The sequence below is a fragment of the Trachypithecus francoisi genome, unplaced genomic scaffold (assembly GCF_009764315.1).
Source record: "Trachypithecus francoisi isolate TF-2019V2 unplaced genomic scaffold, Tfra_2.0 Lachesis_group4, whole genome shotgun sequence".
Taxonomy (NCBI): domain Eukaryota; kingdom Metazoa; phylum Chordata; class Mammalia; order Primates; family Cercopithecidae; genus Trachypithecus; species Trachypithecus francoisi.
This window is the reverse complement of record NW_022681469.1, coordinates 126,293,354-126,307,045: the sequence shown is the minus strand read 5'-3', so window position 1 is coordinate 126,307,045 and position 13,692 is coordinate 126,293,354. Positions and strand designations below refer to the sequence as shown.

At 43.7% G+C, this 13,692-nt stretch overlaps 1 protein-coding gene and 1 non-coding gene across 13 annotated transcripts in view; both read left to right on the top strand.

Moving 5' to 3' along the window:
- The window catches only part of RABGEF1 (RAB guanine nucleotide exchange factor 1), a 1,203,668-nt gene that overhangs the window by 1,082,907 nt on the left and 107,069 nt on the right, over nt 1-13,692 (top strand). The gene's annotated exons all lie outside the window — the stretch shown is intronic.
- On the top strand, nt 7,575-7,681 carry LOC117073802. The gene has a single exon (XR_004433369.1). It is a non-coding gene; the product is annotated as a U6 spliceosomal RNA (small nuclear RNA).

The window sequence follows — 13,692 nt, the reverse complement described above, 5'->3', positions numbered from 1 at the left end:
AGGCCTAACCTGTCTACCATATTTAAAATGGCACCTCACCCCTATTACCCTGCTGTGCTTTTTATGTTACCCAGTATAATTTATCACACATGAATTTATTTACTATATTTATTGCATTTTTACATTATATATTAAATAATTTACCTTTATTACTTTTATCATATTATAAAAATGTATTATATTTATACTTATTGTTTTAAGTAGAGATTTATTCTCTCTCTCTACTCACCCTGTAAGCTCCTTGTGAATGGAAATCTTTATTTTGCTCACAGACATATCCCAGTGATATGGTTTGGCGGTGTCCCCATCCAAATTTCATCTTGAATTGTAGTTCCTGTAATTCCCATGTATCATGGGAAGGGCCCAGTGGAAGGTAATTTAATCATGGCGGGTCTTTCCCATGCTGTTCTCATAACAGTGAATAATTCTAAAGATATCTGATGGTTTTATAAAGGGGAGTTTCCATGCACAAGCTCTCTCTTGCCTGCTGCCATGTGAGACATGCCTTTTGCCTTCTGCCATGATTATGAAAGCTCCCCAGCCACGTAGAGCTGTGAGTCCATTAAACCTCTTTTTCTTTATAAATTACCCAGTTTCAGGTATGTCTTTACCAGCAGCATGAGAACAGACTAATAAACTGAAGCACCTAAACTGGTACCTGATGCATAGAAGATGCTCAGTAATTATTTATGGACTAATGAATAAATAAGTGAATGGATGGGTTACATGTCTTCAGCTCTAGCATGATGGTCCTGTGCATCATAGGTATTTAATTATTGCTTACCAAAGGGAAGAGCTCCATAATCAGATCCAGTCCACTTTATTGATGACAGCAGTCCTGGAAAAACCAGTGTTAGGTATGATCTCATTCTTCCTGTTTGCATTTTTGTTCTTAGAGACAGAGCTTTATTATGTCACCCAGGCTGGAGTGCAGTGGTGCAATCATAGCTTGCTGCAGCCTCCAACTCTTGGGCTCAAGCAATTCTCCAACCTCTGTCTCCCAAGTAGCTGGGAATACAGGTATATAGCACTACACCTGGCTAATTTTTAAAAATTTGTTTAGAGATAAGGTCTCACTACATTGCCTAGGCTTGTCATGAATACCTGGGCTCAAGCAATCCTCCCACCTCAGCCTCCCAAAACACAGGTGTGAGCCATCTTTTCCAGCCCTCTCTTTGCATTTTTAGGACTAAACCACAGTCATGGAGGTATAATCAGGATGAAGGGAAGTTCAGGGCTCACCAGGATCCCTGGCCTCATATCCCTCCAAGCCCATTTCCTCTCTACCTGCCCCACCCTGGGAACCCTCCTCCCTGCAGACAAGGGCCCCAGCTCTCAACCATCAATCTGGTCTTTTTCCTCATCTTGCTCTGACCTTAGCAACCACATTTTATGATGACTGGTTTCTACTTTGAGATCCACTCCCAGGCTCTTGGAGTTGGTTCCTACTCCTTCCTCCTCCATTTTTTAGCTGCTCTATGGGGAAAGAGCATTTAGGCAGATCCCCACCAGCCTGTGCAAAGGCCCTGTGGCAGGATTGTGATTGGCATGCTTGAGGCTTGGCAAGGAGGCATGTGTTTCAAGTGGAGGACCAAGAGACAGACTAAAGAATGGAGGAAGGGGTTTGGTTGCTTCCTGCTATGTTGTTCCCAGTGCCTGGTTCTGGGCCTCCTTCCCAGTCTTCCAGGGCTAGATCCTGCCCATATCTCCTTTCTCCAAGCCCCTGACCCCTGATTCCACTTGCCTGGCAATGGGTGTCTCAAGCATCAAGACCCATGGCTTAGTAGCTCCCAAAAAGAACTAGCAGTAGGCTTTCTGGACAAGCTTCTGGAGTTGAGGGCTCCATAGCTGCTTGTTCTATTCTAGGCCGCATTAAAGGCTGGGATCCTGGGCTATGTGCTGACCACAGCTTAGCAGAGTACCCAGATCTTGCCTTTCTTCCTCCTTTTCCAAGTAGCCAATCCTCGGTGTATTAATGAGGGTTCTCTAGAGGGATAGGATTCATAGAATAGATGTATACATGAAGGGGATTTTATCAAGGAGAATTGACTCACACGATCACAAGGTGAAGTCCGACAATAGGCCGTCTGTAAGCCGAGGAGCAAGGAAGTCAGTCCAAGTCCCCAAACCTCAAAAGTAGGGAAGCTGACAGTGCAGCCTTCAGTCTGTGGCCAAAGACCTGAGAGCCCCTGGCAAACCCCTGGTGTAAGTCCACAAGCTGAAGGACTTGTAGTCTGATTTTTGAGGGCAGGAAGTATCCAGCAGGAGAGAAAGATGGAGGCCGGAAGACTCAGCAAGTCTAGTCCTTCCTGGCTCCTCTGGCTGCTTTATTCTAGCCACGCTGGCAGGTGATTAGATGGTGCCCACCCAGACTTGAGGGTGGGTCTGCCTCTCCCAGTCCACTGACTCAAATGTTAATCTCCTTTGGCAACACCCTCACAGACACACACAGGAATAATACTTTGCTTCCTTTAGTCCAAACAAGTTGACACTCAATATTCACCAGCACACTGAGTCTGGTCTGCTTTCCAGAGTCACACTTTTTCATGGGCTTTACTTCCCTGACATGCTCCTGCATCTTGTACTCCAGATGTGAATGGTCTGGTGGATTGCAGACTCTTTCTAGTTGGCCTCGGTCTATTGAATTATCTCAAAGTTCTTCTATTGCTACTCAGCATCCAGCATCTCTGGACCACATGAATAAGAGTCCTGGGAAACCAGAGGGAGAAGGGGAAGCAGAAAGCGGAATACAGAAAATACAACATCAACAAAAAAGTAATCCACTAGAATCATCCCAAAACCATCCACCCCCCACCCACAATGGTCCGTGGAAAAATTGTCTTCCACAAAACCAGTCCCTGGTGCCAAAAGGTTAGGGACTGCTGTTTTAAAGTCACTGTGTTTGTGCTTATGTGGCCTGGGTAGGGGCTGCACAGACGTTTCTCACAAGTCCAGGCCAGCAGTCAGAGAGCAAATGGAGCTTAAGGGTATAGAATAAGTTCTGTCCTTACAGGGGAGGGAGGTTGACGTCAGCCAGTACCTAAGCAGTAGAGCTGGCTGTCATTACCTGAATCTGAGCTCGTTAGACCAGACAAGTACAAGTTCTCAGTTGCCTCTGGTTGACTTTTCCTGGATTTGAGTAAAGCAGGAAAGGAAAATAAAGAACCAGCTCTGGTGGAAAAGAGGAAGAAGTCCAGGTCCTGTCCACATGGATTACATTTGCAGGACTACTGTAACACATGAGCACAAACACAGTGGCTTTAAAACAGCAGTCCCTAACTTTTTGGCACCAGGGACCAGTTTCGTGGAAGATAATTTTTCCATGGACCATTGTGGGTTGAGGGGATGGATAGTTTTGGGATGATTCTAGTGCATTACTTTTTTGTGTGTGTATTTTCTGTATTTTTGTAGGGATGGGGTTTTGCCATGTTGCCCAGGCTGGTCTCAAACTCATGAGCTCAAGTGATCCGCCCACCTCAGCCTCTCAAAGTGCTGGGATTACAGATGTGAGACACTGTGCCCAGCCAGCATTACATTTATCATGTACTTTATTTCTCTTATTATTACATTGTAATATGTAAGAAAATAATTCTACAACTCACCATCGTGTAGAATCAATGGGAGCCCTGAGCTTGTTTTCCTGCAACTGGATGGTCCCATCTGGGGGTGATGGGAGACAGTGACAGATCTTCAGGCATTAGACTCTCATAAAGAGCATGCAACCTAGATCCCTCACATGCTAAGTTGACAACAGGGTTCACACTCCTATGAGAATCTAATGCCACAGCTGATCTGACAGGAGGTGGAGCTCAGGCCGTAATGTGAGCAAGAGAGAGTGGCTGTAAATATAGATGAAACTGCACTGTTCTCCCGCTGTGTGGCCTGGTTCCTAACAGGCCACACATCTGTCATTTTACATTCCTGGAAGTCTGAAGTCTGTGGTCAGTCTCACTGGGTTACAGTTGAAGGGTTGGCAGGGCCTATTCCTTCTGGAAGCTCTAAGGGGAGAATCAGTTTCCCTGACTTCTCCAACTCCTGGGGGAACCTTCATTCCTAGGTTTGTAGCACTTTCCTCCCTCTTCAGCCTCCACTTTCATCATCACATGACCTCTGCTCTGACTCTGACTCACCTGCCACCCTCTTCTAAGAGCCCTTATGATGACATGGAGCCCACTGGATATTCCAGGATAATCTCTCCATCTCAAGGTCCTTGACTTAAGCACATCCCCAGAGTCCTTTTTGTCATGTAAGGTAACATTCCCCAGTTCTGTGGATTAGGTCATGGCTCTATTGGAGGAGTCATTATCCACACCACATCACCCCTCCTGGGGTCAAGGCATACCTTATTACATAGCTGGGCCACTCATCCCTTCCTAGGCTTATCTAGGAAATTTATGTCCTAGGGAATCCCCAGGTTGGAGAGAAAATAAGGTCCTCCAGGAGCTGATCAACAGGGACCCACGCAAGGGTCAGGCTGCCAGCCTAGAGTCTCCCACTCAGGAGTGGGGGAATCTCACATGTTCACTTTGCCCTCCTGTTATAAATTATAACACCACCAGATCTCGAGACTTATTCACTGGCATGAGAATAGCAGGGGAAAAACCTACTCCCATGATTCAATTACCTCCTACTGGGTCCCTTCCACAACACGTGGGGATTATAGGAGCTAAATTTCAAGATGAGATTTGGGTGGGGACACAGACAAACCATATCACTGGTTTTCCCCCAGGTTCCCCCATGTAAGTTAGTGGATGCAGATGGGTACTTGTGACAAAGGGCACCGTTGTGGTCCAGACACCAGATACACTGAAGTCCCAGCTCCTGCCCTGCCAGGATAGCCTAGCCCACCTGCCAGGGCCTCCCCTTAACCAACTCCCTCTTCAGGAGGTGCCCATATATTCAAGAGACAGTTTTCATAATTTTATTTTTTCTTTCTTTCCTTCCTTCCTTCCTTCCTTCCTTCCTTCCTTCCTTCCTTCCTTCCTCCCTTCCTTCCTTCGCTTTCTTTTTTTTTTTTTTTTTTGAAACTTTTGCTCTGTCACCCAGGCTGCAGTGTAGTGGCACAACTTTGGCTCACTGCAACCTCCACCTCCCAGGTGCAAGCGATTCTCATGCATCAGCCTCCGAAGTAGCTGGGATTACAGGCTCCCACCAGCACGCCCAGCTAATTTTTTGTATTTTTAGTAAAGATGGGGTTTCACTATGTTGGCCAGGCTGGTCTCAGACTCCTGACTTTGCAATCTTCCTGCCTCAGCCTCTCAAAGTGCTGGAATTACAGGAACTTGCCACCATGCCTGGCCCAGAAATTTTGTATTTTTAGTAGAAACAGGGTTTCACCATGTTGGCCAGGCTGGTCTTGAACTCCTGACCTCAGGTAATCTTCCCGCCTCAGTCTCCCAAACTGCTAGGATTACAGGCGTAAGCCACTACACCTGGCCTAATTTAAACATATTAAAATCTTGTTTAAATTTTGAAATAAAATCTCAATTTGATTTTTAAAAAACTCTGTCCAGATTGTGATGACTGACATTTGTAACTTTCAGCACTTTGGGAAGCTGAGGTGGGAGGATCACCCAGGAGTTCAAGACCAGCCTGGGCAATATAGGGATACCTAGTATCTCTAAAAAATAATAATAATACAAAAATTAGCTGAGTTTGGTGGTGGGCTCCTGTGATCCCAGCTACTTGGGAGGCTGAGGCAGAAGGATTGCTGAAACGAGGAAGGTCAAGGTTGCAATGAGCTGAGATTGCACAACTACACTCCAGCCTGGGCAACAGAGTAAGACTCTGACTCAAAATAATAATAATAATAATAATAATATAATAATAATAATAATAATATGCTTAGTGCCACAAACCAGGAACCACAATGACAACAAGTCAGAAGTGTGTTGAGTCAGGCCCACCGAGAGCCGGTGGAGAGTCTGACTGAGGGGACCCTGCCCTTTTCCAGAAGGTGGAGGTGCAGAGGAGCTCGTAAGGATCATGGCTTCTCACCCTGGCCCTGAACCCACTCACATCAGCAGCTCTCTGCACAGCCAACTGGCCAGCTCACACCAATAAATTAAACCTTCTTATTTCTTGCTGGACACAGTGGCTCATGCCTGTAATCTCAGCACTTTGGGAGGCTGAAGTGAGAAGATCATTTGAGGCCAGAAGTTCAAGACCAGCCTAGGCAATATAGGAAGACCCTGCCTTTACAGAAAATTAATTGGGACTGATGGCATGTGACTGTGGTCCCAGTTACTCAAGAGGCTGAGGCAGGAGGCTCTCTTGAGCTCAGGAGGTTGAGGCTGCAGTGAACTATCACACCACTGCATTCCAGCCTGGAGGACAAAGCAGACCTTGTCTCATTGGGAAAAACAAAAAACAAAAAACAAAAAAGAAGCAAACTAGCAGGTTTGAGCCAGACTTAAGAGGAGGGTATCGGCCAGGAATGGTGGCTCACGCCTGTGATGTCAGCACTTTGGGAGGCCGAGGTTGGAGGATCACTTGAGATCAGGAGTTCAAGACCAGCCTGGCCAAATGGTGAAACCCCGTCTCTACTAAAAATACAAAAATTAGCTGGGCATGGTGGCATGCACCTGTAATCGCAGCTACTCGGGAGGCTGAGGCATAAGAATCGCTTGAACCTGGGAGGCTGAGGGGGCAGTGAGTCGAGATTGCCCTACTGCACTCTAGCCTGGGCAACAGAGCAAGACTCTGTCTCAAAAAAAAAAAAAAGAAAGAAAAAAAAGGCCCTTCAAATTGAGCCATTTGCACAATGCCTGAATTCCTGCTATAGCCCCAGCCGACTGACTTTTCATTCTCTGTCTGCACAATAACATGGTTAGAAAAGGTATCCCAGTTATATTGCAATGAAAAATGTCTACCTGTAACACTATTTCTCGCAGGCGCCTATAACCTGTGGAAAGGGTAAAAAGCTCAGAAAATTCTATTGTCTATTTTATTTTATTTATTTATTTTTGAGGCCGGGTCTCACTCAGTCATCCCAGTTGGAGTGCAGTGGCATGATCATAGCTCACTGCAGCCTCAAACTCTCAGGCTCAAGTAGTTCTTCTGCTTCAGCCTCCCAAGTATCTAGGACTACAGATTTGCACCACCACACCCAGGTTTTTTTTTTTTTTTTTTCCTGTAGAGATGGGGGTTTCACTATGTTACCCAGTCTGGTCTCAAACTCTTGGCCTAGAGTGATCCTCGCATCTTGGCCTTCCAAATAGATGGGATTACAGGCCTGAGCCACCATGCCTGGCCTCACATATTTTGATGTATAAAACACCAAAGATCCTTTTAAGGAGCTGAACAAACCAGTAATTTTTAAAGAAAAAAGTAGTGGGAGTGTCTAGTACAACCAAAACCAGGCATCAAAGTGAGCAGTTAAAAATTCTAGGCTGGGCATAGTGTGGCTCATGCCTGTAATCTCAACACTTTGGGAGGCCCGGGCGGGAGGATTGCTTGAACCCTAAAAAGTGAAGGTTGCAGTGACCCATTATTATGCCACTGTATTCTGACCTGGAAGACACAGTGAAATCCCATCTCAAAAATAAACAAATCAATCAATCAATCCAGAACCAGTGCTCACTATGGCAGCACACATACTAAAATTGACATGACATGGAGAAGATGAGCATGGTCCCTGTGAAAGGACGACACACAAATTCATGAAGCATTCCATATTTAAAAAAAATTTCAGAACCAAGAAAATAAATGAATCAAAAGAAAGGGAAGACCCTGGTGATTCCTTTGATATTAGAAAAAATTAGCCGGGCACAGTGGCTCATGCTTGTAATCCCAGCACCTTGAGAGGCAGAGGCGGGCAGATCACTTGAGGTCAGGAGTTTGTAATCAGCCTGGCCACCATGGTGAAACGCCATATCTACTAAAAGTACAAAAATTAGGCTGGGTGTGGTGGCTCACGCCTGTAATCCCAGCACTTTGGGAGGCCGAGGCGGGTGGATCACCTGAGGTCAGGAGTTTGAGACCAGCCTGGCCAACATGGTGAAACCCTGTCTCTACTAAAAATACAAAACTGAGCCAGGCATAGTGGCAAGCACCTGTAATCCCAGCTACTCAGGAGCCTGAGTCAGGAGAATTGCTTGAACCTGGGAGGTAGAGGTGGCAGTGAGCTGAGATCGCGCCACTGCACTTCAGCCTGGGCAACAGAGCAAGACTCCATCTAAATAAATAAATAAATAAATAAATGTACAAAAATTAGCCGGACGTGGTGGCACATGCCAGCAATCCCAGCTACGTGGGAGGCAGAGGCAGGAGAATTGCTTGAACCCAGGAGGCGGAAGTTGCAGTGAGCTGACATCACACCACTGCACTCCAGCCTGTGTGACAGAGTGAGTCTGTCTAAAAAAATAAAATAGGCCGGGCATGGTGGCTCACGTCTGTAATCCCAACCTTTTGGGAGGCTGAGGTAGGCAGATCACCTGAGGTTGGGAGTTCAAGACCAGCCTGGCCGCCAGCACGGTGAAACGCTGTCTCTACTAAAAATACAAAATTAGTCAGGCATGGTGGCACATGCCTGTAATCCCAGCTACTCAGGAGGCTGAGGCAGGAGACTGGGTTGAACCTGGGAGACGGAGTTTGAGTTGAGCTAAGATCCCGCCATTGCACTCCAGTCTGGGCAACAAGAGTGAAACTTCGAGAAAAAAAAAAAAAAAAAAGGCTTTCCGAGGCAGAGTAAGATTCATAAAATGTCTTCATAATATAGAAGAAATGTGTTAACTCTGTTCCCAGTAATCAACTCTGGACACTGAGCACTCTCAGTTCCCAGTATTCAAACTGAGTCATTCAGGAAAAATTGGGATCTCTGTAAGGAGGCAGAAAAAGGTGTTTGGGGGAGGGTCACATCATCGCACATAAATGCTTTCTACATGCACCTGCTAGGATCTTAATCTAATTGGTCTATCATTTGCTTGGCTAGATAGTTACTGAATCTAGCCATACTATTTTTTTTTTTTTTTTTTTTTGCAGATAATGACATCTGTTACCTATAAGTTTCATACAATAACATGCTAAGCTGAAACATGAGTTTTTTGTTAATTTACCCTAAATTGAGGGACTACATTTGCAATTTCTAACCTTTCAATGTGAAAGCAAATAAGAGAAATGTGTGTATGTAGTATGCATTTTCTTGCTTAACTATGAAAATTCTTCTCATATTGCCTTGGACACTCTAGGCAGCCACCTAAAAAATATTCCTTTCTAATTTTTTAGCCAGGATATTAGATTTCAAAAGATCAAGGACTTAATAATTGGTCTAAGCCAAAATCTTGTCTTTGCTTCTTTGAAAGAACATAGCAGTTATGCCAAGCCATTTAAAAATGTGGATCTGATGACTTTTATTTTATTTCAAATGTTTTCTCTAATTGTTTGGTCTATTTGTCTTATTGCGTTAATGTAAAAGAGAAACTACATAATAATTTATGCATTCAAGAAATATTCATGTTGGCCGGGCGGTTTGGGAGGCCGAGACGGGCGGATCACGAGGTCAGGAGATCGAGACCATCCTGGGTAACATGGTGAAACCCCGTCTCTACTAAAAATACAAAAAACTAGCCGGGCGACGTGGAGGGCGCCTGTAGTCCCAGCTACTCGGGAGGCTGAGGCAGGAGAATGGCGTGAACCCGGGAGGCGGAGCTTGCAGTGAGCCGAGATCCGGCCACTGCACTCCAGCCTGGGCGGCAGAGCGAGACTCCGTCTCAAAAAAAAAAAAAAAAAAAAAAAAGAAATATTCATGTTAAGGTGATCAAAGTTCAATATTGTATTACAATATAGTAGAATACTCTAAAATTAGAAAATCAGATTATTTATAAATTCACTAATTTTTCAACATTTTCCAATGTTGAAATTAAATAATTGGCTATGCTTTTTCATGATAAATTCAAATCTAGGATAGCACTCACTGGTCTGCATTTTTTTTTTCTTTTTTTGGGGGGTGGGGGGCGGGGAATGGAGTTTCACCCTTGTTGCCCAGGCTGCAGTGAAATGGCGCAATCTTGGCTCACCACAACCTTTTTCTACCAGGTTCAAGCAGTTCTTCTGCCTCAGTCTCTTGAATAGCAGGGATTACAGGCATGCACCGCCATTCTTGGCTAATTCTGTATTTTTAGTAGCAATGGGGTTTCTCCATGTTCATCAGTCTGGTCTTGAACTCACTAACTCTGGTGATCCGCCTGCCTCACCCTCCCAAAGTGCTGGGATAACGGGCATGAGCCACCGCACCCTGCTGGTATTTTTGTCATGAATTATGCAAAACTGAGTTGCCATAATGGTGCAGAAATGCTAATTTGATCAGAATGAGAAGGAATACAGCCTTGTTGGTAGACGATTGGTATCCCAGAGGCTGGTCATTTACTTCAGCTGTGTAGACATTGCTTCATAATGCCAGTGAGCCCTTTCAACCAAGTTGCCTTTGTTTCCATCGATGTGGTCATGTTCTGGTCTGTTTTTCTTAAGCTGTCCCAGATGAAGGGTGATTGTTTCTTGCATAAATGAGATCCCTTCTTTTTCCTCTGCCATGAGATCCTCCTATTCTCGCTATTGAAAGCAACATGTTGAAGGCAGAAATGGAGACAATATACAAATATATCCCTTTCCATGTGGCCACCATAAACAGTTTATGACATCACTTACCAAGAAGTTTGATTAATTTCAGGGAAGCAGGGCTGTTTTTCTATGATGTGCTCTTTCTCTTAAAAGTACCTCTGATTAAGTTTAGTCTAATCAAGATAATCTCTTTTATGATAAACAGGAAGCCAATACATTAATAACCTAATTACATGAATAATGTCCTGCCACAGTCACACATTTTCTTACACTCAAGAGAAAAGGATTACACAGCAGGTGTGCATGGAAGTGGAAATCTGAGGGTCATCTGAGAATTTTGCCTACCCACCTGAATAGATTTCTAAAATCGCCTTTCAGTTGCTTTTGTTGTCTTTCTAAGTAAACAAAGATATCATCTGCAAACAATAATTAATTGAACTGCTTTTCAATTTTATTTGTTAAAATAATTATATTTTTCTGGCTTACATGAAGTATTCCTTATTTATAATATACATTCACACATATACATATATAACAATACAAATGTATCTATTTTCATTTTTGTTAAATTTTTAAGAACGGATGTTAAAGGTAACTTATTTTCTGTCTGAAGTGTTTTTATTGTTGTATTCAAGAGTATTATCTCTGGAGTCAAAGTTGTTTGTATTTTAATACTGGCTCTGCTATTGTGAGGAATTTATTTCTCACTGGCTCTGTTTCTTTCTTTATATATTGAGAATAATAATGATATCTTTGTTATTAAGTTACTGTGTCTATTAGTCCATTCTCACACTGCTGTAAGGACACACCAAAGACTAGGTAAATTATAAAGAAAAGAGGTTAATTTGACTCACAGGTCAGCATGGCTGGGGAGGCCTCAAGAACCTTACAATGATAGCAGAAGGTGAAGGAGAAGTAGGTATCTTCTTTGTTAGGCTAAGGAGAGCAGGAAAAATTACCACTTACAAAACCATCTGATCTCATGAGAACTCACTTACTATCATGAGAACACCATGAGTATCATTCTGCCCCTGGCTCCTTCGAAATTCATGTCCTTTTTATATTTCAAAACCAAACATGCTTTCCCAACCGTCCGCCAAAGTCTTAATTCATTTTAGCATTAACCCAAAAGTCTAAGTCCAAAGTGTCATTTGAGACAAGGCAAGTCCCTGCTACCTATGAGCCTGTAAATCAAAAGTGAGTTAGTAACTTCCAAGATACAATGGGGGTACAGGTATTAGATAAATTCTCCCATTTCAAATGGGATAAATTGGCCAAAACCAAGGAGCTACAGGCCCCATGCAAGTTTGAATTCCAATGGGGCAGTCACTAAATCTTAAAGCTCTGAGATGATCTCATTTGACTCCATGTCTCACATGTGGGCCATGCTGATGCAAGGGGTGGGCTCTCATGATTTTGGGAAGTTCCTTCATGGACTGGAATTGAGTGCCTGTGGCTTTTCCACACGCACAGTGCAAGCTCATAGTGGATCTGTCATTCTGGGGTCTGGATTATAGTGGCCTTCTCACAGTTCCAGCAGGCAGCTTCAGTGGGGACTCTGTGTGAGGGCTCCAACCCCACATTTCCCTTCTGCATTGCCCTATCACAGGTTCTCCATGAGGGCTCTTCCCCTGTAGAAGACTTCTGCCTGAACATCCAGGCATTTTTATACATCCTCTGAAATCTAGGCAGAGGTTCCTAGAGCTCAACTTTTGTCTTATATGCACTCGCATGCCCAACACCACATGGAAGCCACCAAGGCTTGAGGATTGCCCTTTCTGAAGAAATAACCCAAGCTGTACCTTGGCTCTTTTTAGCCACAGCTGGATCTGGAGCAGCTGGGATGCAGGGCACCAAGTCCCAAGGCTTCATAGAGGAGTGGGGCCCTGGGCCTCAACCATGGAACCATTGTTTCCTCCTATGGCTCCTGGCCTGTGATAGAAGGACCTGTCTCAGATCTTTGACATGACCTGAAGACATTTTCCCCATAGTCTTGGTTATTAACATTCAGCTTCTCTTTACTTTTGCAATTTTCTGCAGTGGCTTGAATTTCTTTCCAAAAAATGGGGTTTTATGTTCTACTTCATGGTCAGGTTGCAAATTTTCCAAACTTTTATGTTCTGCTTCCATTTTAAACATAAGTTTCTCATCTCCATCTGAGACAACCTCAGCCTGGACTTTATCATCCATATCACTATTAGTATTTTGGTCAAAAGCATTCAACAAGTCTCTAGGAAGTTCCAAACTTTCCCACATTTTTTTGTCTTTTTCTGAGCCCTCTAAACTGTTTCAACCTCCACCTATTACCCAGATCCAAAGTCCCTTCCACATTTTCAATTATCTTTGTAGCAGTGCCCCAGACTCCCAGTATTAATTTTCTGTATTAGTCTGTTTTCACACTACTATGAAGATACTACCAGAGAATGGATAATTTATACAGAAAGGAGGTTTAACTTACAATTCTGCATGGTTTGAGAGGTCTAGGAAATCTACAATTATGGTAGAAGGTGAAGGATAAGCAAGTACCTTCTTGACTAGGCAGCAGGAGAGAGGGAGAGCAGAAAAAAACACCACTTATAAAACCATCAGATCTTTTGAGAACTCAATTACTATCAAAAATAGCATGGAGGAATACTACCCCCATGTTCCAATCACCTCCCATCAAGTCCCTCCCTTGACACGTGGGGATTACAATTTGATATAAGATTTGGGTGGGATAAGATTTTACACTAATGCATTCAATACAAGGCAGAGAATATAATTTTTTTTTTTGAGAATCTCTGAGGTTTCCTGTTTCTCGTTAATTATCCACCTTATTAAAATAATCTTTTTTGCTTCAATATTGTTCAATTGTGAAATGCATACAAACTCACACGCAAACACACTCACTTGCTACATAACTTTCTTATGTGTAAGGTATACCTTTTTAAAAAAATTTTTAAACAGTGTCTTGCTCTGTCATCCAGGCTGGAGTGCAGTGGTGGCATCTCGGCTCACTGCAACCTCTGTATCCCAGGATCAAGCGATTCTCCTGCCTCAGCCTTCCTAGTAGCTGGGAATACAGGCACGCACCACCACGCCCAGCTAATTTTTTGTATTTTTAGTAGAGATGGGGTTTCGAGATTACAGGTGTGA